A 24,107-nucleotide genomic window follows, 5' to 3' on the forward strand; every position below is an offset into this window, starting at 1 on the left:
GCGCCAGCAAAGCTCACTGTTGCTGAGGGAGACGTTTGGCCTGGTAACACACAGCTCTGGGTCTCTCCAGCAGTCTGATACACAAGTGTGGAAAGCTCCCCTTCCATCCAGTCACACTCACAGAGCGACAGGAGAGCACTCTGTCCGCCACTCCCAACCAAAGCGGAGAGACACACGGGTTACTTCCTTCTTCGAAGGAGAAAACTGCATTCTCCACACAACTGCAGAGGCTGGGCAGGAGTCTGCTCAGTGCTTGGAGCCATTGGCATTCCTCGGGGAACAACCAGGGCGTCACCGCGGGCATGGGAGACAGACAGAAGCGGGCCCTAGTGTGAAAAGCATGGGGAAGCTAATCCCCCCGGGACTGCTTGGCCTGGCTGTGAAGGCAAAGAATCCCTTTGAGAGCAAGGTCTATATTTTCCAAATAAGGCTTCTGTTTGGCAAGCCGAGGCGCCCCTGCAAAACGTGGGCGTGCGTTTCTGCATCAGCCCCCACACTCTGGTTGTTTTCAGTGGAGCTTCACCTCCAAACCAGAGCAGAAGGTTCAGCGGCGACGAATGCAGAGGGCATTGCGAGCCGGGGCGGGCCGACTCCGTCTGCCGCCTGTCTGCATCTGGTGACCTTCTCACCCCAGTCATTCGGCCTTCTCTGACCAGCTGGTTTTTATTTCACTGCTTTTTGTGGTGGGGGGGGAGGAGGAGGATTATTGGAGTGGGGAATAATCTCCCCTTCTGATGTTACCCACAAAATGTATTTTAGGGCCATAAAAGAGAAGTGGGATTGAGCTCTGCCCAGCTGCATCCACTCATTGGCGGGTCTGAAGTAATGCATGGAATAAAAAGGCCTCCCACCAAGGCAAAGGAAGCAGCTGTTCTCCACCCCCTGGAATGACACCCCCGCTGAGTCATCTCTGGGATTGCTGCTGGGATCTCCAGGTGTAAAAGACTCTCTCGGGACTAGAGCCCTGGACTTGGACTCAGGAGACCTGGTTTCTATTCCTGGCTTGGCCATTGGCCTTCTGGGCAAGAGTGGGCAAGTTACTTCACCGCTCTGTGCCTCAGTTTCCTGATCTGTAAAATGGAGATAATGATGCTGACCTCTTTTGTAAAGCTCTTTGAGAACTACAGGTGAAAAGCGCTAGATAAGAGCTAGGGAGTGTTATTAAAGTGGCTGAGTTTAAGGACCAGGTTCGTTAGCTGAGAGGCAGCAGCAGACTCATAAACATCGTTAAATAGTCAAGCCACTAGCCGGTGACAAAGAACCACACTATATGTGTGAGCAAGCATTAAACATGGCAGTTCAATGTGTTTTTGTTCAGTGGGCTCATTTGCATCTGACTACCCACAATGCTCCTGCACTCCATGGCTACAGTGAAGTTATGGTAGGCATATTTCAGTTATGGTGGGGCTGAGCCAAAGAGGAAGTGGGGCTCAGAGCCACATAGGGCTGAGCCTGGGGTTCAGAGTTTGGGTCTTCAAACCAAGCCAAGCCAAGGGTAGGTCCCGGGTTTGGGTCAGAGGGCACCAAACTCTGACAAGCTGCTCTTTGAGATCTTGGCCCAGTGGTGGACACTACAATGAGTGCATGCAGCTGGGCCGAGCTTAATCCGAGTTCTTTTGTGTCCTTAAGGTGCATTTTGTGGGTAACATCAGAAAGGGAGGGTCCCCACCCATATAGTGCCATCTGATCAGGATTCTCAGGAACGTGGTAAGAACATACAGGAAAGTGTTTTTTTCACTGTATCAAGAAACTACCCCAACTGCTGTATGGATGTTTTTAAAAAGACAAAGATAGAAAGAAACAAAGACAAATGGAGAGGGAGAGAAAAAGTGGAAAAGAGAAGAGAGATGAAGAGGAACTTGCAGTGCTGTCCAAACGTTAAGCCTCAAAGTGCCACTGGGATGGCAGGTCACTACTATAATAACTCTTTTAAAGATGGGTAAACTGAGGCACGGAGCAGTTAAGTGACTTGCCCAAGGCCACACAATGTGTCAGGGGTGATCTTGTGAAAGGAACCCAGGAGTGCTGGTTCCCAGTCCTCTGCTCTGACACTCCATAACTGGGGAGGGAAAAGAATCTGATCATTTTAAATAGTCATAATTAGATTGGGTTTGTTAATCTGACTCCCTGATTTTTTAAAAAAATGCTGTTTTCTACTGAATGTAGTGTATGAGGAACATATCACAGGAGCCATTCGCTCATGTCTCATGCCTCAGTCCTTCCTCCTTCACGGACAAATGAAGGAGAACACATCTGACCCTATTCAAGCAAATTTAACCTTTCTTGGGCAATGCAGTGAATAGAGTTTGTCCTAAACCTTCCCAACAATAGTGGTGTCTGTTTAATTAGCATTCAGCACACAGCTCTTCCTCCCAGACATTCTGCTGTAGGCCAGGCATTGTAACATCCTCAAAGCCCATTAGGGTTCCCCTTAAATCATCCAGCCCTATTTCCATCACAGGGCTGGACTGTTCCAGCAGATACATGGGGAAGATCTTAAAGTGTGATTAAAACAACCAGAGGAATAATGCTGCCTTGGCACAATTTACAGGTGAGGGCTGCAAATGCAAACCAAAGCAGTGCTGAAAATGGGAAAGATAATTACTTTCTTGGCAGCTCTCAAGACTTGCACCTCATCAAAACGAGGTTGATAAAAACATCCACGGCTCAGGTCGTTGGAGCCAGGTTTTCCTAGTCCTCAGTTTCACCTCCTTGGCTGATTCTGAACTATTCTCCCTTGATGCATGATCCACATCCTGACCCAGGGCTTGAACAGTCTTTGCCCCGAAGTCTGAGGGTTAATAGCTCTTGGGTTTGTTACCTGGTATAACTACACCAGCCACCTACGGTTTTATACTGCATTCATCCCCGTAGTATCTGAGCACCTAACTGAAGGGCTATTTTTATTCCAAAGAGCCTAATTCTTTGCTTTATTTTTCACCAGGACATTTGTCAGAGCACTATCAGGAGGGAGGTAGTTCTCCAGGTTAATCTGACGTTATACTGAGCTTTTATCCCTTCTAATTTTATTTTCCATTTCAAATAAAAGCAGGGGTACTAAGTGTTACACCCCATTAGGCGTCCCTTAAGACATTGAGGTGGGTTGGCAGTCAGCTATAGAAACCATGAATTTTATCAATCATGTCTCCACTGCATGGGTTATCTCCCGAACAACCAATGCCCTGTGCCTGCCCCATAGGGCTCCGGGAAAACCTGAAGAGGATTCTCTGGGTGGCTGTTCTCTCTAGTTATTCCAAAGATCTGGTCAGGGGATGGCTCCCAGACATTGCACTAGCTTTCCAGAGAGCAGCTCCTTGAAGTGCCCTTCCTGGGGGAAGCATTCCAAGATGGCAGATTGACTGAGATGTGCTAACAGTGACTCAGAAAGCTGCTGGCTGACAAAACCACTCTTTCGTCCCTTGGGCTTTTTGGAACGAGGGAATCTGTCCGGGCAAATCTGCCAGGACCCGTCTCCGCTTCTGAGGAACGCAGAGCGAAAGACAGCAGTGGAAGGGAATAGCATGCGCGGAACTTTCTCCGACTGCAGCCAGCGCCTAGATCTGCATTAGTGACGGAAGTCTTGCCAGCAATTCCGGGACATTTGAGATTTCCTAGCAGTGAAGAGAGAGAAACTCCCTAGCCAGCCTTGGCTTCCTCATGGACGTAAATCAGGGTGTCCGCTGTGTCCAAAGCTCAGTGCTAAGGAATCAGGAGGGCCGCTGGTCATGTTTCTGATCAGAGCCTGGAGAACGGTCCCTCCACTCGACTGGCAGTGTAATACAAACACAGGACAAAGGTGGGGTAACTTTGAGAGTAAGAAGCAAGTAACCAAAGCAAGAGAATCTGCACATGAACATGTGCAACCTGTGCATAGCTCCAGGAGGTAATAGAAACACACCGCAACTGTCACGCATCAGGACCTGCATACCTCTCGCCCTTTCTATAGTACAATTTGTGCCCCAAAGACTTCTGCCTATGGACTCAGCACCTAGTGGTGGAAGGGATAGTTCCCCTCGGGGGATAGAAGATTTCCCACTGAGCAGCATTCTGATGTCATTCCTCTGTTCAGCAGGTTTAAAACAAACAAAAGGAAGTATTTCTTCACACAACACACAGTCAATCTGTGGAACTCCTTGCCAGAGGATGTTGTGAAGGCCAAGACTATAACAGGGTTCAAAAAAGAACTAGATACATTTATGGAGGATAGGCCCATCAATGGCTATTAGCCAGGATGGGCAGTGATGGTGTCCCTAGCCTCTGCTTGCCAGAAGCTAGGAATGGGCAACAGGGGATGGATCACTTGAGGATTCCCTGTTCTGTTCATTCCCTCTGGGGCACCTGGCATTGGCGACTGTTGGAAGACAGGATATTGAGCTAGATGGGCCTTTGGTCTGACCCAGTGTGGCCGTTCTTATTCTTATGTTCAGTTGCTCATGGGGAGGGGCGGGAGTGGGCAAATGCAGTGGAGCTGAGTTACAAGGACTATGTTCAAGGACCTTGTTTTAATTCCTGGAGCCGTGGCACCTACGAGGGAGTCAGCACGTTCAAGGCAGCAGAGTTGGAGGCTGTGCGGAGAGCAGTGGGAGTGGGTCTGTATGGTGTAGGCAGTGTGATGGCCACACGCCCCTGGGTTCAGAGTGTTTGTGTGCGATCTGTTTACACTGGAGGTTCACGGCTGTGACATCTCAGCTTGTGAGCGCCTTGGGCCTCATCAGCTCCCCAAGGCAAAGTCCGGGAGGCCTCCGAGGAACCCCAGGCTGCTGCCGGAAGTGGAGATGGGGAATAGATCCCACCCAGTTTTGTTTCGTGTAACACCTTGTAAACGGAATTGCACTGTGATCAGCCAACTACTGCAAATGAGGAGGGAGAGGAGCCTGGCTTGGAGACCCAGAGGCAGAAGGGAGTGGCTTGCAGGAGCGAATAATTCTGAAAACAAATGGAGAGAAAGCCAGACACCAATACTCCTGCCTATCAAACCAACCGTCGCCACCAACCAATGAGACTGAAAAAGACACTGGGAAAAGCCCAGAGAGAATCAGCGGCATCATGTTGCGTAATTCATGTCCACCACTATTTATGTAAGAGCTGTGCATGAAATTCGCTCCCGTTCAGAAGGCCTGCACTATGTCTTTGCCTCATCTAAGTCCCACCTGAACAGTGCACAGAGCCTTCTGGTCACGTTCGCAGAGGGTGAATTTCACCCGATATGAGACACTGGTATAGAAGTCAAGCAGCAATTAGCAAGGGCCGGGCAGATTCCTGCCAATACAGGACCTGCGCTTGCTGAACGCAGCAAGATCTGACTTCTTACACCAGAGCCGTATCCTAGATAACCAAAGGGAGCCAGCGCTTGAAAAGAGGAATCCAATTCACTAGCGTCAGTCCTGTTTATTCTTTCACAATTGCCTCTTACAAAACCACGCCAAGTTAAATCATAAGGAAAGTTGCTGACATGACCGGTAATTTTGGAGTTTCTTCTGGAAAAAGGAGAACAAAATTTTGGCAAGACTGTGCTCGAAGGTTACAGAAATGCCAAAGTGGGTGCACAGCAAACTCATCTACCCACACTGTTGTCTTGTGACATTTAAATTTACAAGGGAATAGCTTAGGCGTGAGATCCAATCAACTGAACCCTTGGGGGCATTTCAAACTAGATGGGACAGAACGCTGGAGAGTAGGGAATGAATCCTGAACAAGCCCTAGGCAGACCGTGGAGCTCATTGGACTTTTCCATCTATAGACAGGCACACGAGAACTCAGCACAGAGACTTCCATGCCCCAATCAGTGAGCACCAGCAGGTGTGGAATGACCTTCACCTGCTGTGGGAAGTTAGGAACATACACTGACTTCCTGTAGGATGATGTCAACATCTTCCTGTTGCCTCTAGCTACCATTTTGCTCAAGACTTTTGCAGAGACTTAAATGGCTGGCCTTCACTTGCAACCACCTGGCCGTTGAAAGCTGACCTGCTTCTCAGGTAAAGGGCTGAAAACTTTCTTCACCCAACCACTCCCATTCCCCTTTTCTGGTTTTCTAATGTTCTAGTCCCCCTACCCTAAGACATTGCCTTCCTCTTAGACATCAGGCAGGTAGATGAGAGTACACGGAGACACGTTCATTAGGGTCCAGCTCTGAGTTCAGCAGCAGTAAGTTAGAGACAGAAGAGAAGAGCAGATGTCAATACAGCCCAGAGCAGCTGGCTGGGTCTCGGCTGGCTCATCGATAAGGAATGCAAGAGTATGAAGAAGACAAGAGTCCATCTTCTTGGAGGAAGTGTGTGTCTAGGAGAAGAGGGCCCTAGGCTGGGAGGAAGTGTCTGTCTGTGGGGTCCCTCAAATTAGCTGGCGGAGCAAATGATCTGCTTCATTAGCAATTCTGGGTGTTGCTCTGCTAATTCCTGGGGGTAGTTCAGGCTAGTGAGGAAGCTGAATTCCATGCTGAATAATTAGAGGATGAAGGAGTGCTCCTCTCGAGACAGACAGGAGTGTGAGGAGTTCACAGGAGGTGGATTTGTGGAACTGCTCACTCTGCTGCTTTGATGAATCTTGGATTCCTAGGGATCGTCTTTAACCCATTTGTGAAAAGGCTGTAAATAGATCTGTCAGAATTATCGCTGTTCGCAGCATTGTTGTATCTGTGTTAGGTTCCCGGCCCTGAAGAAGAGCTCTGGGGAAGCTGGAAAGCTTCTTTCTCTCACAGACAGAAGTTGGCCCAGTAAAAGATACGACCTCACCCACCTTGTCTCTAGAATATCGCTGTCTGTTTCACTGAACAGAGGAATGACATCAGACCAGACCAGTGGCGCATCTGCTCTCACATGTATCTTATACATGTTCTTATTCTGCGCCCAGCCCCATGGGATCTGAGCGCACCCCCCACCACCGGCAAAGGTTTATGCTGGATGAACACAGCACGGCCAAACAACTGCAGAGGACGCCTGCCCCATGGTGCAATGCTATGGCCTGGGGGACTTGGTTTATGGCATGGCGATCTATTGAATGGCTTTGAAGGTGCTCAGCATCTAGATGCCCAGACTCGTTAGCCACAATTACATTTCCACCATAGCTCAAACTCAGGTAGCAGCAAATACTATTAACAGACACAAACCTATTCAGTCCTTTACAAACACGTTCTGACACCAGTCGTCTCCATGGCCGGCTGTAGCGGTGAGTCCCACAGGTTGGCCATGCCAGCCGTCGTGCACGGACCATAAATGTACTCCCTTTCCGTTTCATGGCCCGGTTCCTTGCTCACACGTTACAGGGGAGCTTAGACCGAATCACCGGCTGGGGTTCAATATTGTGAACACCTTAGTCAAGACACTTCTTACTCTCCTCTTTTAGGGTAAAACGTCAAAATCAAGATAATGTGTCTTTCTCAAGACCCCCTGCTAAGCATCTCTGAACTGTTTCTTAGCATCTCCTTTACCGCTCTTGCTTGGGAACCCGACACTCCCCCAGCAGACACACCGTCATGTTATAAACGGCTGGATAATACCTCCGTCCACTGGTAACACATCCGAGCACCCTATTTTGTACTCTAGCTTCTGCACACTGGCCAGGCCATTGCATCAGGCTCCCAAAAGGTGCCTCTTTGCTCCTTTCACCCTCGTGGCACCTGCTCATTCAGACCCTTCCAGCACAGGGGAGGCAGTTAGATCATTCCTCCTCATCATGCAGCTCTCCAAATCAAATTGCAGCTGCCCAATCATTCTCCCTCCCCCCCCCCACCCGCCCCCAATTTGATTAGGTCCCTGTGGAGCTTCCGACCTAAAATAGCCATGTCCCAGTCAGCAAGTTTCCGTGCTGATTGCGGGGTTAGGCGTCAGGAGCCCTGGGCTGCCGGCACCAATTTATTGTGAAATTGTTTAAGGGCGTAAAAGAGCTCTTTAAGGATTTGTTATGTAAAATACCCTGGCACATCTAATGGAGGACATGGGGTTTGCAGAGGAAGTCAGAGGGGGGAGGAGGGTGGGAAGGGCAGCTCAGCTGAGTCCACCCCATCCTTGTCCCTTTGGTCCAACTTCAAAATCTTTCAGTTACGACCGATACCTTCTGCTTGGCGCTGTCCTCCTTGGGTCTGCTTCTCTCTCCTTGAACTGCCTGGGCCGGGTATTAAAGACAGGATCAAACTAAGCAGGGTTCACCGACTGCATCACCGAATGCCACATGGAATCAGCTCTCCCCTCAGGCTGCAACGAAGCTCCGGGGAGGTTCAGCCCGTCGAAGGAGAGAAGCCATGCAGCACCGTGCGAAGAGCCGGTTAAGGTTTATCTTGCACCTTCTGATGTTGTACCTTCTCCAGGGGGAAAATCATTCCATGGCCCTTCAGCAGAGAGACATACACATACATGGATACACACACGCATACACGCAGTGCCTTTCCGATCTGATCTTAAGGCAAGAGAAAAAAAGCCACACCAAAATCTTAGGATGGGGTTTTTGGCCGGGTTCCCTCTTAAAGCAACATCTGGAAGTAACACAGTGATCTAGCAAAATTGGCAGGAGTCCTGCCGGTGACCCAATCCGAGACAGAAATCAGCTGGGCCTCATGTATTGTTGCCAAAAATGTGACATACTCTGAGTTCTGTTTGATGGTGGCTTATAGGGTCCAAAGGCCTCAGCCCCTTCCTCCCCTGATGTGATTAGAGCGAGGTTGGAGAGGAATGTGTACAGCGTCTCTAATCTGGCTAGAATTAGGCCATTAATCTCTGATCCCAGTGTGTGAGGCTGCCACCCCTCTTTGGTAGTCTCCTAACTGTCCCATCTCTTTCCAAGGCACTGAGTCACTTCCCCTCTTGAAATCTGACTTCAAAAAGTTTTCTCCGCTACCCCTCCTTCAGATCGACTTTCTCACATGACTTTTCTGGTTGTCATTATTTAGCCTTTGTACTATGGTAGTGCCCCCAGGCACCCGCAGGCATGTCTGTACAGCAGCTGGGAGCAAGTCTCCCAGCTTCTCGCCACAGACTTGCGTGAGTGGGGCTTGCACTCGCGCACTAAAAATAGCTGTGCGGATCTTGCTTTGACGTTGCGACTCGGACTGGGGCTCGGGCTCTCACCCATCCCCTTCTCCTCCCTGCCCCAGGGTTGAGAGGCCGAGCTCCAGCCCAAGACGAAACATCTGCACATCTGCATCCTCCCAGATGCAGTGTGGACATACCCAGTAAGCATCCATTCTGCAAGGCATTGCACAAACACAGAGCGCTTGCCATTCTAACCCAGTGGGCTATCTTGCCTTTATTACATTCGCTGTTCTGCATTACTGTGACTGGGGTCCCAGTGGAGAGTCAGCCGAGGTCACTCAACTAGGGTGAACTGCAAAGAATGGGGCAGACAAACCCCAAAGCTGATGGATAATTCAATACTTAAATGTACCAAGGCAGCATAAAACAGCTTCTCTATTACTGCACTGGTTACTCAGAAGTCCAAAACAATACAGGTCCCTTAAAGTGACCCAGCCTCATGCCTCCATCCAGGTACCCAAGTCAAATATGATGAAGATTTCTGAAAATTTTATTTCATCATATAAAAGAAAAGGTCCTACCAATCCCAAAGGCTCAGACACATTACTTCCCAGGTTATTGAATATTCCAGATCTTACCCAAATACACGCATACAGCCAATTCTTATCAACTAAACTAAACTTTATTAAAAAACAAAAGAGAGACAGTATGGTTAAAAGACCAATATACATTTAGACATGAGTTCAATTCTTGAGATTCAGATTCATAGCAGAGATGGTGAGCTTTGTAGTTGCAAACAGGATGTTAGGAATCATTAAAAAAAGGGATGGAGAATAAGACAGAGAATATCTTATTGGCCTTATATAAATCCATGGTACATCCACATCTTGAATACTGCATACAGATGTGGTCTCCACATCTCAAAAAAGATATACTGGCATTAGAAAAGTTTCAGAGAAGGGCAACTAAAATGATTAGGGGTTTCGAACGGGTCCCATATGAGGAGAGATTAAAGAGACTAGGACTTTTCAGCTTGGAAAAGAGGAGACTAAGGGGGAATATGATAGAGGTCTATAAAATCATGAGTAGTGTGGAGAAAGTGAATAAGAAAAAGTTATTTACTTGTTCCCATAATATAAGAACTAGGGGCAACCAAATGAAATTAATGGGCAGCAGGTTTAAAACAAATAAAAAGGAAGTTCTTCTTCACTCAGTGCACAGTCAACCTGTGGAACTCCTTGCCTGAGGAATCATAGAATATCAGGGTTGGAAGGGACCTCAGGAGGTCATCTAGTCCAACCCCCTGCTCAAAGCAGGACCAATCCCCAACTAAATCATCCCAGACAGGGCTTTGTCAAGCCTGACCTTAAAAACTTCTAGGGAAGGAGATTCCACCACCTCCCTAGGTAACGCATTCCAGTTTTTCACCACCCTCCTAGTGAAAAAGTTTTTCCTAATATCCAACCTAAACCTCCCCCACTGCAACTTGAGACCATTACTCCTCATTCTGTCATCTGCTACCACTGAGAACAGTCTAGATCCATCCTCTTTGGAACCCCCTTTCAGGTAGTTGAAAGCAGCTATCAAATCACCCCTCATTCTTCTCTTCCACAGACTAAACAATCCCAGTTCCCTCAGCCTCTCCTCATAAGACTTGTGTTCCAGTCCCCTAATAATTTTTGTTGCCCTCCGCTGGACTCTTTCCAATTTTTCCACATCCTTCTTGCAGTGTGGAGCCCAAAACTGGACACAGTACTCCAGATGAGGCCTCACCAATGTCGAATAGAGGGGAATGATTACGTCCCTCGATCTGCTGGCAATGCCCCTACTTATACATCCCAAAATGCCATTGGCCTTCTTGGCAACAAGGGCACACTGTTGACTCATATCCAGCTTCTCGTCCACTGTAACCCCTAGGTCCTTTTCTGCAGAACTGCTGCCTAGCCATTCAGTCCCTAGTCTGTAGTGGTGCATGGGATTCTTCCGTCCTAAGTGCAGGACTCTGCACTTGTCCTTGTTGAACCTCATCAGATTTCTTTTGGCCCAATCCTCTAATTTGTCTAGGTCCCTCTGTATCCTATCCCTAACCTCCAGCGTATCTATCTCTCCTCCCAGTTTAGGAGGTTGTGAAGGTTAGGACTATAACAGGGTTTAAAAGAGAACTGGATAAATTCATGGAGGTTAAGTCCATTAATGGCTATTAGCCAGGATGGGTGAGGAATGGTGTCCCTAGTCTCTGTTTGTCAGAGGGTGGAGATGGATGGCAGGAGAGAGATCACTTGATCACTACCTGTTAGGTTCACTCCCCCTGGGGCACCTGGCATTGGCCTCTGTCGGCAGACAGGATATTGGGCTGGATGGACCTTTGGTCTGACCCAGTATGGCCATTCTTATGTTCAAAGAGTTCTTTCAGAAATAGTTCATAGGTTATAGTCCAATGTCCAATATCATATTCAAGGTGTACCAGCATAACTGGGATCTCATCTTGCAACTCAGACTTCCCCTGATGAAGCTTAAGCAGATCTGAGATGAACAGAATCAGGACCCAAGGATCCTTTATACAATTTCATGTCCTCTTTGACAAGTTGGAGTTCCTCGGGGAACAAAAGGTAATTAGGATGACTTTGAAGGAGGTCCATCAGTACTTAGCTATATGAATTAACATAAGGCAATTGGCTTGTTCCTCCGCCATTCACAGATGATTTGCTATACATTTCAAAGAGAGATGAATACTGAGATATGCCGTGTTTACAATTCATTTAAATGCTAGGATTTTTTTTGATCTCTGAATTATCAGAATACAGCATAGACAGGGACTGTTGATTTCATTGTCGACCATTACCCATATACATGTAAATGCGCAAAAACCACAAACATTATTTCCCGTCATGACTTTAAGGGTTGAATGTGAGTCATTCATCCTGCAGGATGTTTAAGACTTTCAGGCCATGCGTCACAATTATATTCTGCTTTTATTATATTCAGCAGTAACGCAAAGAACCGACAGGCCCGTATCCTGTAAGACATTGGCTTCAGCAGTTACCGTAAGGCTTGCGGCCTACGAACTTCGAACAGATAAACTTTCCGCAGATAAACAGCCCAACAGAAACCCCAAGTATTGGGGAGCAGAAAACAGAGTGTGAAATTTCTGACCACAGGAACATGATCCAACCCCAAGAGTGTCATGGCAACAAGTTGACATATATAAGAATACATGTGCCACATCCTCTGACACCTAACCACAACGGGGCCATGGTGCTGAATTGACATATGTGATAAGTTGAGATCATTAATATACTAATCTATAGAAGAAAGACACTCCAACCTTAGTAAGGTGAGGAAATACAAATGAGGAAAAGGGGGAAATCTCCTACCGAATATGCATCAAACATAGCGGTGTCAGCGTAACATCTTATAAGAGTTGCATCCCAGCCTAGGGGTGGTAGGAGAAGGAGATGCAGTCCTTGGGAGGTGCCAAAATTATGCCACTGGTGATGAGGGAGATGACGGCTCCTATTTCAGCTTGTTCTGCAAGGCATGCTGTGAGTATATGGATCCATTCTGTAGTATCTCGATCTACCTTCCTGAGTTGGGGCAGTTGTGACTGTGCTAAATGTATTAATTAACTATGTGTAAATATAGAGGAGTTCCTACAGTGAGAGTGTTGCAACTGTGCACATCGGGGTTCCCAACTATAGAATCATTTAAATATACTGGGCCTGATCTTGGGACAAGAACTTGTTACCCTCAAAGTGATAACTGGGGATTCAATATAATTAACTCATCATCTATATGTAACCCTTCTGCCCGTCAGAGTTGGCAGCAACAAAGGCCAAGTTCAGTATCTAGGGGTTCCATTCCAATAACACAATGCAAAACCGGCTCGAGCCCCCACCCAGTGACCTGGGACAAATATATACCACCCCCGCTGGGCGCCTCCAAGAGGCAATACTTCCCCTCTCGCAAGTACAGAGTCTGAGTGTAGCAAAAAGCCTTTTAATAACAGGAGAGAAACAATGTGGCATTATGTTGGGGAAACACCACCAACAGGATTCATAACACAACCCATGAGCAAAAAACCCACCCCAAGCAAATGGGGGCATGTCCTTTCCCTTTGGTTCTTGAGGCCAGCAACCCAAAATCACCCATAGTCACAAAAGTCCAACGACCCAAAAGTCTCTGTCCCTGGTCAGGGCAGCCCCAGAGTTCGAAAGTTTATCTGCAGAGTTTAACTCCCAACCTGGGTGGAGATGGGGGGGGGGCGCTAAGGGGCACCTTACATGGTCCAAAGCTGATTGCCCCACCTCTCCATGGGGCTCCGCTCTGCCAGCCACCCCCATGAGCTGCTCCAGGCATCTGACAAACTGCTCTGCTCCACAATATATCTTCAGGCTCCCCCACTACTTAACACAACACTCAGTGATTTCAGCTCTTAGTCAGTTCAGCTCTTCTGTGATTTCAGCTTGTAGTAGGGGAGCCTCAGTGCTGGTGCACCATTAGCCCAAAGTGAATTCAGCTCAGCAGCCTGTAACTAGGCTCCTAATGGAATCAAAATTAGCTCTGATATTCCACAGTGGAGAGAGGAGAAAGTGCAATTAGCATGTAATGCCCTCACCAGGGGGCCCATACCACCAAGTATTAATACCTGTCCCCAGCCTCTCTCCATTCACTGGGTTTTGGAACCCATGACCCTTGCCTAGGGAGTGCTGCTTAGTTGATGGTGAGTCCCTCCATCATAACAAAAGGCCAAGTACAGTTCCACTGTCCTTGATTCACATAATCAGGATAACAACAGTTTATTCCTGCCCCATAACAGAGAAACTGGGGCTCCTACAGCAGCCAAAGTGACCATCTAGGCAGGGTGGGTGTGCCTATGCAAATGAGATCAGCCCCTGAAGTTCTTCTCCACAACCTACCATGACTCGCCACCAGATGTCAGGGTAGAGCCCACCCTGACTCTGCTTACATATAGATCAGGCTTCACAATCTAAACAGAGAAGAAGGGAGCAAACAACTGGTGGAGGGGCTGGGGGAGGAAGGGCACTGGTAGCAGTGGTAGGAGAGCTAACTCAATGATTTGTACAGGGCAGCCATGTGATAAATTGCATTAGTCATGCACCTTGGACTGCCTCACCTGCATCCTGCCCCTAGGGGCTGGATTGCTGCAGCCCTCACTCGGTCTGCAAGGTAGTAGATTCATAGATTCCAAGGCCAAAAGGGGCTAGTGTGATTCTCTAGCTCAGTGGTTCTCAACCCGTGGCCCAATTAGCACACAGCTGCGGCCCAGCTCAGCTGTGTGCTAAAGGCTGGCCTGCGTACTCGGGTCCACCAGGTTCCCAGCTGTCCGGCATGGAGGGGTCAGGGCTGCCCCACTGCCTAGCATGGCAGGGTCAGGGTCGGGCCTGCCAGCCTGCCCTGCGTGGCGGGAGTCTGGGGTCCAGGGCTCCCAGTCGCCGCTGCGAGCTCCAGGTCCGGAGCAGCCACCTGGCCCCACGAGCTCCGGGCTCTGGGTCCAGGGTCCAAGGCTGCTGGCTGGCCCTGAGGGGTCCAGGGCAGCTGCCCAGCCCCACAAGGTCCGGCCCCATGAGGTCCAGGGTACCCGCATTGCAGGGGTCCAGGGCAGGCGGGCAGACAGCCAGCCCATGCGACAGGGGCCCAGGGTTGGGGTCCGGGCTGCCACTGCCCTGCCACCCAGGTAACACATGGTCTAGCCTGACCTCCCAGATAACACAGGCCAGAGAGTTTCCCCAAAAAATTCCTAGAGCAAATGTTTTTGGAAAAATGTTCCATCATGACTTAACAATTGCAAGTGATGGAGAATCCACCACGACTCTTGGCAAAATGTTCCAATGGCTAATTGCCCTCACTGTTAAAAATGTATGCCTTATTTTCAGGCTGAATTTGTCCAGCTGCCCCTTCCAGCTATTGGAATAAGTTTCTCTCTGCTAGACTGAAGAGCTCATTACCAAATATTTGTTCTCCATGTAGGTACATACAGACTGTGATCAAGTCACCCCTTAGCCTTCTCTTTGTTAAACTAAATAGATTGAGCTCCTTGATTCTATCACTATAAGGCAGGATTTCTAGTCCTTTAATCATTCTCGTGGCTCTTCTCTGAACCTCTCCAGTTTATCAACATCCTTCTTGAATTGTGGGCACCAGAACTGGGCACATTATTCCAGCACCAGTTGCACCAGTGCCAATTACAGAGGATCACATTAGCTTTTTTAGCCACAACATAGCACTGGGAGCTCATGTTCAGTTGATTGTCACCAGGAACCCCAAATCTTGTTTCAGAATCACTGCTTCCTGGGATAGAGTCCCCCATCCTGTAAGTATGGCCTATATTCTTTGTTCCCAGATGTATACATTTACATTTAGCTGTATCAAAACACATTGTGTTTGCTCTTGTCCAGCTTACCGAGCGATCCAGATCGCTCTGTATCAATGACCTGTCCTCTTCATTACTTACAACTTCCCCAACATTTGTGCCACCTGCAAACTTTATCTGTGGTGATTTCATGTTCTTTTCCAGGTCAGTGATAAAAATGTTAAATAGCATGGGGCCAAGAACCGATCCCTGTGGGACCCCTCTAGAAAAAACACTCACTTGAGAATGATTCTCCATCTACAGTTACATTTGGAGACCTATCCATTAGCCAGTTTTTAATCCATTTAAAGTGTGCCATGTTAATTTACATCATTTTAGTTTTTTTCATCAGAATGTCATGCGGTACCAAGTCATGCGCCTTACAGAAGCCCAAGGATATTACATCAACGCTGTTGCCTTTATCAACCAAACCTGTAAGAGAACGTAAGGCTCAGTCCCACCCTGTCCTGCTCAGCCCTGCAGTGAAGAGAGCAGGGGCTACTCCTCAGAGTCGCACAGGAAATAGGAGGAGAGTTTTCTGAAAAAAAAATATTCAGAACACAAAATTGGGCAGAGAAGGGGGCTCAACAAGAAAATTAAAAAGTTTCAATGAAGGGAACACTTCCACATTTTTCATTTTTCCCCCAGCATAGGGGGAGGGGGAATAGAAAAGTGACTGCCCTTTCTCTCACTGTGTAACTTTCTTCCCTTTTCTAGTGGGGGAGGAGGAAGGGAGAGAAGGAGGTTGATTTTTTTCATTTCATTTGTTTCATGACTCTTATGCTTGTATTTAACCTGTAGTGCATCGTGTAAGGTGCAGGGCTCTCTTTGTCTGGCCCATGGAGAGTACACGCAGCTCCATAAAATGCTACACATCACTTAAAGCATGACTGGCAGGCGTTCAGATACGACGGTGATGAGCATGATAGAACCTGAATAGAACAGAAAGAGTATCAAAGGTTGTAGCACAGACTGCATGATTTCTGTGGTATTAAATAAGAAATAATATGTGATCATGTAATTAAAGACTGTGGGTCAGATTCACATTTACAAGAAGGCCCCTTTTACACCACTCTGGCAGTAACATAGTAAGGCCCCCTTTTACTGCTAGTGTGATGCAAAGGGGCCTTAGTGTATAGAAGAATCTGGCCCTCTGTCACAGTAATACATGTGCACAAGGGGACAGAGTTAAGGTTACTGGTGCAACCTTAACTTTGCCATTTCCTGACTGCTGAGTGCTAGTGGGGCAGCCTGAGCAGTATCTGAACAGAGGTTTTCTGTTGGAATATGTATTCTTGTTGCTGGAAATAAACCAACTTGAAGATCCATGGAGTAACTCTTCTTTTCTCTTCCCAAAGCACTTGCCCAAACCTTACTGGGTTTTAACAATGGCGTATTTCTGGCCATGCATTCTCAACAAGACCTTCTTGGGGTTAGAGCATGATTATGGAACTGGGGCTCAAGCATCAAAGGTGAATTTACAGGATTGAAATCCTGGTGGCAGGGCGCTGTGCGGGGGTGGCAGGAGTGACAGAGGCCAGTGTTAAGGAGCCATGGAAAGAGGCAGCTATTGGTGAAGCAGAACAACAAGAAAGGTCACAAGGAGCAGAAGGAGGTTGAGAAAGGATCATCTAAAGTATCCATCTCCGACACAGCATTCTGCCTACCCCTCCCACTGTCTAGGATCCCAAGCAAACCTGGAGGGGACAGCCAGATTAAGAAGCATCCTAAACATGAAAGAAAAGCAGCATCCCTCGATCGCAAACCTCAGCGAACAAACATGAAACAAACCAGCCCAGAAGTAACAGACGTGCTCCGGAATCAGAAAATGCACTGAGCTAGGAGCAACAGGAGGAAATCCAGACTGGATGTAAAGGGGGAAAATCTCCTAATAGTGAGGTCTGTCAGACTGTGGAACACTCCCCCTCCAGTTACTTGGGTCATTTGAAAGCCCCATCATCTGGGTCATTTTGAACAAGGGTGAATGAAGCCCGGGACCATATAATGAAGGGGATGGTTCCTTCCCAGAATGGGGAGGGGCAAATAACTGACGAAAGAGGGGTTTTCTATCTCTGGTTTAAATAGACCAAAAGCCTGAGGTCCTAACTTAGTGTCTGCTCAATGGGAGTTCACTGGAATAAGGATGGAATAAAAACTGAGTATCTAAAGACCTGGATCTCTGACTCCCTGACCTGGTTGCATTGTCAGGCACTGGGACAGAGGAAACTTAATTAAGAGTCACATTCATGAGGTTTAATAAACAAAGCTCACTCTCAGTCAGAGCATGAAGAAAATCAAATATTTGCATCACTGATTTCCCAGCTCTTTTCAAAACCATGGGCCTCCAGCATTACAATTCAACAAACCCACCACTGGTAAATTACTTAGCTCCCTACATTTGCAGTTATATTGTCACAAGCTTGCGGACTGAATTTTAAGGGAGAAACTTCTGATAAAATTTCTCCTGGTACAAGGATTAAATCTTCTGGATCCTGCAAATTTAGATGGAAAAGCAGAGGTTGTAGGAACTGCCATTTTATAACAGATCAACAAGCCCATCTCATGGAATATCCTGTCTCGAAGGCGCCAGTGACAGATATGTCCATGGAAAGTACAGTCCACAAAATGTGCAATGTGCTTCATGACGCAGTATAATACCAGGCAAACAAAGTTCTTCCTGATCCCATCTGACAACCAACTTAAGCCTGAAGTAGCAATGCAGATGGTCTTTGTATTTTGACTACTTCCAAGATGCAGTCACCTCCATTTGGCCCAGGTTGGCAGCACATAAGACTAGATAGAAGTAGAACTCAGTGCACCGGCCAATGGAAAGTTCATAAATTAAACTGCTCCTCAGAAACAAGCTGATTGTTCTTAGCTTTAAAGGCAGTTCCAAATTCAAGTAGCAAGAACCAAAATAGAAAACTGCTATTAGGTCATCTATTTATCAGTCCCCTACCCTCATCACAGCCTCAGTCAAAGCACTGGCAAGAATCCGTTTTTCTCGAAAGGTGTGAAGTTATTCATCAGCTACACACAATGCCCATTGGAGGTTTGTTTCTGGAAGTAAGAAGTGATTGAGTAGACATTCACCTAACTCATTGTGGAAGATGGCCAAGGCATATCTCAGAGGGAAAGGACTTGCATCTCAAACTTTCTAAGAAGATGACGTAGATTCAGGGAATTGGGAAAGTAGAACACAAAATGGGAAATGACTGCCTAGGAAGGAGCACTGCAAAAAGGGATCTGGGGGTCATAGTGGACCACAAACTAAATATGAGTCAACTGTGTAACGCTGTTGCAAAAAAAGCAAACATCATTCTGGGATGTATTAGACAGAAGTGTTGTAAGCAAGATACAAGAAGTAATTCTTCCACTCAACTCCACGCTGACTAGGCCTCAGCTGGAGTATTGTGTCTAGTTCTGGGAACCACATTTCAGGAAGGATGTTGACAAATTGGAGAAAGTCCACAGAAGAGCAACAAAAATGATTAAAGGTCTAGAAAACATGACCTATGAGGGAAGATTGAAAAAATTGGGTTTGTTTAGTCTGGAGCAGACTGAGGGAGGACATGAGAACAGTTTTCAAGTACATAAAAGATTGTTACAAGGAGGAGGGACAAAAATTGTTCTTCTTAACCTCTGAGGCTAGGACAAGAAGCAATGGGCTTAAATTGCAGCAAGGGAAGTTTAGATTGGACATTAGGAAAAACTTCCTAACTGTCAGGGTGATTAAGCACTAGAATAAATTGTCTAGGGAGGTTGTGGAATCTCCATCATTGGAGATTTTTAAGAGCAGGTTAGACAAACACCTGCCAGGAATGGTCTAGATAATACTTAGCCCTGCCATAAGTGCAGGGGTCTGGACTAGATAATCTCTTGAGGTCCCTTCCAGTCCTATAATTCTATGATTCTATAATTGAAAAGAAGTGAATTAGAGTGGGAAAAAAATGCAAACTAACTTCATGTCCTTCATAAGAATGGCCATATTGGGTTCAATGGGGCCCAAACAAATCCATTTTACCCTGTATAAAGCTTATACAGGGTAAACTCATAAATTGTTCGCCCTCTATGACACTGATAGAGAGATATGCACAGCTGGGTGTCCCCCCAGGTATTAATACATACTCTGGGTTAATTAATAAGTAAAAGTGATTTTATTAAATACAAAAAGTAGGATTTAAGTGGTTCCAAGTAATAACAGAGAGAACAAAGTGAATTACCAAGCAAAATAAAATAAAATACGCAAGTCTAAGCCTAGTACAGTAAGAAAACTGAATACAGATAAAATTTCACCCTCAGAGATGCTTCAGTAAGCTTCTATCACAGACTGGACACCTTCCTAGTCTGGGCCCAATCCTTTCCCCGGTACAGTCCTTGTTCCAGCTCAGGTGGGAAGTAGGGGATTTCTCATGACTTTGTTCAGTTCCACCGCCTTACATATCTTTTGCATAAGGTGGGAATCCTTTGTCCCTCTCTGGGTTCCCACCCCTCCTTCTAAATGGAAAAGCACCAGGTTAAAGATGGATTGCAGTTCAGGTGACATGATCAGATGTCACTGTAAGACTTCATTACCCACTTGCTAGCACACACGTATACAGGAAGACTTACAAATAAACAGAGCCATCTACAGTCAATTGTCCTAGTTGATTGGAGCCATCAAGATTCCAAACCACCATTAATGGCCCACACTTTGCATAATTATAATAGGACCTCAGAGTTATATTTCATATTTCTAGTTTCAGATACAAGAGTGATACATTTATACAGATAGGATGACCACACTCAGTAGATTATAAGCTTTGCAATGATACCTTACAAGATACTTTTTGCATGAAGCATATTCTAGTCACATTATATTCAAACTTATTAGCATATTTTCATAAAATCATATGGAGTGCAATGTCACAACAACATCCCCTGGCAAGGAGTTCCACAGGTTGACTGTGTGTTGTGTGAAGAAATACTTCCTTTTGTTTGTTTTAAACCTGCAGCCTATTAATTTCATTTGGTGACCCCTAGTTCTTGTGTTATGAGAAGGAGTAAATAACTCTTCCTGATTTACTTTCTCCACACCAGTCATGATTTTACAGACCTCTGTCATATCCCCCTTAGTCAGGGGTGCTGGCACAATTTGTATAGTAGTGGTGCTGTGAGCCATTGAACCATACCATAAACCCTATTTATAATAGAATCCACTTCAAGCCAGTGGGTGCTGCAGCACCCCCAGCACCCCTAGTTCCGGCACCTATGCCCTTAGTCGTCTCTTTTCCAAGCTGAAAAGTCCCAGACTTATTAGTCTCTCCTCATATGGAAGCTATTCCAGACCCCTAATCACTTTTGTTGCCCTTTTCTGTACCTTTTCCAATTCCAATATCTTTTCTGAGATGGGGTAACACAGCTGTACACAGTATTCAAGATGTGAGTGTACCACGGATTTATAAAGAAGCAATATGATATGTTCTATTATCAATCCCTTTCCTAATGATGCCCAACATTCTGTTCGCTTTTTTGACTGCCGCTGCACATTGAGTGGATGTTTCCAGAGAACTATCCACAGTTCTCCAAGATCTCTTTCTTGAGTGGTAACAGCTAATTTAGACCCCCACATTTTATATGTCTAGTTGGGATTATGTTGTCCAGTGTGCATTACTTTGCATTTATCAACATTACATTTCATCTGCCATTTTGTTGCCCAGTGACCCAGTTCTGTGAGATCTTCTTTTACCTCTTCGCAGTCTTCCATGTGCTTCAAGTCATAGGCAGCTATTGTGAACTCTCTCTTGGATCAGACATTGACTCTTGGTGGCAAATGTACTGAATTTTAAAGTTCTGTTCCGATCAGCAAGGAAAGACATCTGGCAGGCTGATAGGAAAACTGGAGGGGAGCCAGAAGGATGCAACATAAAGGGCGGAAGGCAAGCAGGTTGTTCAGGCTAATAAAACCTTTTCTGCATTTTGCGAGAGGGGACGGAAATGTTTCAGCCCTGGAAAGACCTGAACAATCCTGAGATATGGAAGTTCCATTCGCTTTCAGAACAGTAAATGCCACAAGGAATCCAAGATCTAAAACTGGCAATATTTCTGCACATGACAAGGCTACTTTTAGATGCTGGTTTTTTTATGCTCCAGCCACCGATAAAACTCTGAAATTTGAGAGAAGTGGGAGGAAATGTAAACCAGTCTAATTCCTTACTCGGAAGAAACCAAAAAACCACATTCAGCCAAGTCCAATGTAATTTGAAAAGTCTGACTCTGGTCTTGGTTGACGAAGGCTGACTGAGGTCTATTTCACACAGAGGTTGTTGCCCACCATGGTGTCTTTGCAGAGGTCAATATGCTGGCATTCCAGGCTTTTGCGTTCCTCTGAACACCAAAGGTGTGGTTTAAGGCCTGAGCCAGTGGCCACAGGAGTCAATAAGAGCCATTCCATTGACTTCAACGAGCACAGGATCAGGGCCTAGGCATGCAAAAATGGATACAGTCGTATCATGGAAAGCCAAACAGCACTTGCGGATAGTCCTGCCCTAGAAGTTATGATAAATCTAGAGCATGAGATTTGCATGAAGAGTTAGAGCCCCTTGCAGAGCTCAGTAACTCTTATGTTTAGCAATAGAGTGAAGACTAAATGCCATTGACATGAGAATCTGAATCTAGAATGTTTGACCGGAGACGGGGACACTTTTCTTTTTTATTGTAAAGAATAATTTCCACAGGAATAACTAGCACCAGGTTGAGTCGGTCTGTGATCTGCAGAGGGCCAGGCCTGGCCATGTATAAGAGACCTCCCCAAAACAGCCAGGGTGTTATAGGCAATGGTGCCGGTGAGGGTTTGTAGGCTGAATCAATACTGGTTCAATGCCGCAGGGTTTTATCAAGAGATGCAACGATGACGGTACTTGGTAACAGGGTAGGCCACTTCTTAGTTGGTGGTGATGGAAGCTCAGCAGATGGCGCTTTTCTTTCGGGGTCACTAACGGGCTTAACGCTCCAGCCCGCCCTGAGTCTGGATGAACAGACCCACTGGATGCCACTGGGTGAAGTCGTGAAATCTCTAAACTCAGTTCACCCAAATGTTCCTGAGATTCTGTTGTCTAATTAACCAAATTATTTTGCTTATTAGCTGCCAGCATGACTGGAGTGCGAGAGCTATTCACAGAGGAACAACTTAGTCGACCAGTTTAGCCACTTTTCCTCCTAGCTGAGATTTTTACAGCTGTATTCATTGCTAATAATTATCAAAACTTTTTATGAAAAGGAGATTCTGTAGATTGTAAGATCTTTGGGGGAGGGGCCAGCTTTCCCTTATATGTTTGTACAATCCCATGCCCAGTATAGTTTCAGTTCCTGTAGGGAACCTTTGGGTGCTATTGCAATATGAATACATATTCACGTTTCAGCTTACAGATTTCTTGCATTCACCAGGACTAATGCTCCGAATGTTTGCTACTGATGCTGTGTGACTGGCCACCTAACCCTAAGGTTTCTTCTCCTCAGCTTGTTTTGCCTCCAAACCCGCCATGTGCACACTTGTGGAATGAATACTCGTGTGTATCCCTTTCTTAAAATACCTATTTGGACAAGCATTCATGAGACTTTCTCTTTCCATGAACATTTTTGTGGCCAAAAGTGCCCTCCTATAAACATGCCCAGAAGGAGCACAAAAGGGGTTGCAAGGACTGTCCGAGGGAGTTCTTGGCTTTCATTCAGATGAGGTTGGCCAATAATACTTTTTGCACAGCTCTGCGGGTGCCTCAATGGGCACACGGCAGCGCCGAGATCAGAGCCAGCTTATGGCAATGGGGCAAAGGTTAGACGTTAGTCGGTGCAAAGCAGAGTCAGCAAACCCCATCCTACTTCTCCTGAGAAGTCGCCCCTGATGATTGTTCTTTAAAACGGCCTCCCAATCTGCTTCACCATTCTGGGTTGCTTATTCCACATCTCATCACTGTGAACCTTTTGAATTTCTCTATCACTTATTTTCATTTACACTAAGACCCTTTTACACCACTCGAGTGTGTAATGGGGCCTTAAAGTGGATGTAAAAGCCATTTATACCCATTCAAAGACCCCTTTACCCTGCAAGAACAGTGCAAAGGGGCCGTAGCATAAATGAGAATCAGGCCCCCCAGCTCAACGCTTTTGCAGCTGAACAAAGCAAAGGGCCCGCCTGGAAGTCTGTAGCTGTGCATGACAGCTGCAGCCGGAAAGGAGAATGTGTCCGCAAGGGGTTGGGGCACTTTCTACCGGTCTCCGGTCAATTCAACGTTACTTTTGAACAGCCTCTGGTCAGAACACAGCCTGAACTCTTCAGCTCACATATGGCTCATAATAAATAGCCCAAGGGCCCAGGCTTTGAGCTGCCTGCATTTTTGCGAACTCAGTCTGACCTGTATCCAATTGCCAGCCACGGATGCTCTTGCTTTCCTGCAGGTTAAAAGTGGGCAGCCTTGTAATACACCCTAACCCTGGCCTAATCTGCTAGCTCCTGGTTTTGATCCTCTCCGATGCTTTCTGTTTCCAAACTCTGGCAGTGGCTTTTTCCAGAGCTGAAGCAATTGCTCCGTTGCCATATTCAGTCTAAGGATTGAGGTGCTTTCACATTTCAAAGGATTGAGATTAATGGCCCACAACTTTATACTTGTCTTCACTGTTTCCTGTCCTGGCTGCTACCACCATGTCTGAGCAGTGCTAACAGCTGATATGCTTTTCATTCGAACAAGATGTTCAGACATCTCTGAGATTAAAAACTGTTACAAAACAGAGAGAGA

At 46.5% G+C, this 24,107-nt stretch overlaps 1 protein-coding gene across 5 annotated transcripts in view; it reads right to left on the reverse strand.

Moving 5' to 3' along the window:
* Positions 1-24,107, reverse strand: part of CMKLR1 (chemerin chemokine-like receptor 1) — a 65,404-nt gene that overhangs the window by 31,184 nt on the left and 10,113 nt on the right. For 4 of the 5 annotated variants that reach the window (XM_007058381.4, XM_043529617.1, XM_027820762.3 and 1 more), the window contains exon 1: positions 8,053-8,385. The exons of the other annotated variant lie outside the window; for it this stretch is intronic. The gene's annotated coding sequence lies outside the window, so the exon portion shown is untranslated. Of the gene's footprint in view, positions 1-8,052; positions 8,386-24,107 lie in introns of those variants that run through there. 5 annotated transcript variants of the gene reach the window in all.

The sequence above is a fragment of the Chelonia mydas genome, chromosome 15, assembly GCF_015237465.2.
Source record: "Chelonia mydas isolate rCheMyd1 chromosome 15, rCheMyd1.pri.v2, whole genome shotgun sequence".
NCBI classification, from domain to species: Eukaryota; Metazoa; Chordata; order Testudines; family Cheloniidae; genus Chelonia; species Chelonia mydas.